Source organism: Echinops telfairi, unplaced genomic scaffold, assembly GCF_000313985.2.
Source record: "Echinops telfairi isolate 266 unplaced genomic scaffold, ASM31398v2 ScPeMD7_7400;HRSCAF=8409, whole genome shotgun sequence".
NCBI lineage: Eukaryota > Metazoa > Chordata > Mammalia > Afrosoricida > Tenrecidae > Echinops > Echinops telfairi.
In genome coordinates this window covers 34,598,975-34,600,324 of record NW_022111300.1, presented here as the reverse complement: position 1 = coordinate 34,600,324, position 1,350 = coordinate 34,598,975, and positions in this window count along the sequence as shown.

Here is a 1,350-nt window from a genome sequence, read left to right as displayed (position 1 = left end):
CTGCGAGGTCAATATGGTCTGAGCCCTGGTGGTAGAGTGGGATAGGCATTGGGCTGCTGACCACAAGGTCAGCAGTTTGAAACCTCCAGCTGCTCTGATGGAGAAAGATGAGACTTTCTACTGCCATGAAGTGTTTTCTAGTCTCAGAAACCCACAGGGGCAGGTCTACCCTGTCTTACAGGGTCTCCAAGAGGCAGAATCGGCTTAATGGTAGCGAGCCAAGAAAACAGAGTTCACAGTGCCTTGCCTGGCCTCAGGGCTTGGAGCAGTCTTGCAGCTGGACAAGAGTCCACACCAAGTTGCAGACACTGTCCCTGAGTCCCTCCCCAACCCCAGTTCGTGGCTACTGGGCGCTCCTAGGAGCACACCTTTGGCCTTCTGCACCTGTGTAAGCACACAGCCTGACCTTCCAGTTTCAGCCACAATCCCCACTCCTCCCTGCAGCCCGCGCCTCATTTCCCAGGGACCACAGCAAAGCAGTTTCATGCGGCTTGGCAGCGTGCTTTCTGCCCAAACATGGCAGTGGGTATTTCCCAGCTCAAATCTGAATTGAAGGAGGAAGGCTCCCTGGAACAGCCTGGCTTCCTGGGAAGACCCAAGGAGACCACCCAGCTTCCACATTTCTTTACACCCTACTCAAGCCAACACTGCCTCTTCTGGCTTTACCTGTGCACCTGGTGTGTGATACTCCTGCCAACCAAGGGGCCATTCACTGTTTTCTAATTCCTGTTAGGTTGGCGTGTCTGGAAGGGAGAATAAGACAAAACGATCAATGTCCACACAGGAATTGTTTGTCAAAGGGAGGGAGGGCCCTGTTCACCAAAATCTGAGAAGCAAGGGTGGCTGATGTGCCCAGACACCCAGACTGGCCAGGCTGTCAGTGTTGGCTAGAAGAAGTGCAATAAATCTGGGTGAGTCCATCAATCAGGCGAGTTGGGTGGTGATCCACAAGGTCAGCGGTTCAAACCCACTAGCCACCTCTCGGCAAAAAGACGGGGCTTTCTATTCACGTAAGCAGCTCTAGTCTTGGAAACTCACAGAAGCCGTACTATCCTATCCCATGGGGTCATGGCACCATGACTTGGCATTGACTCAAGGACATCGAGTCTTTATCCCTGATGCTCTACTTTACCAAGCGTGATGTCCTCTTCCAGGGACTGGACAACCTGGTGGTCCCATGTTGGGCTGTTAATTGCAAGGTCAGCAGTTTGAAACCATCAACCTCTCACAGGAGAAAGATGGCGCTTTTCTTCTGTAAAGAATTACATTGTCAGAAACCCACAGGGGCAGGTCTACGCTGTCCTGTAAAAGCTCTGAGATGACATTGACTCTACGGCAGTGAGTGCATTT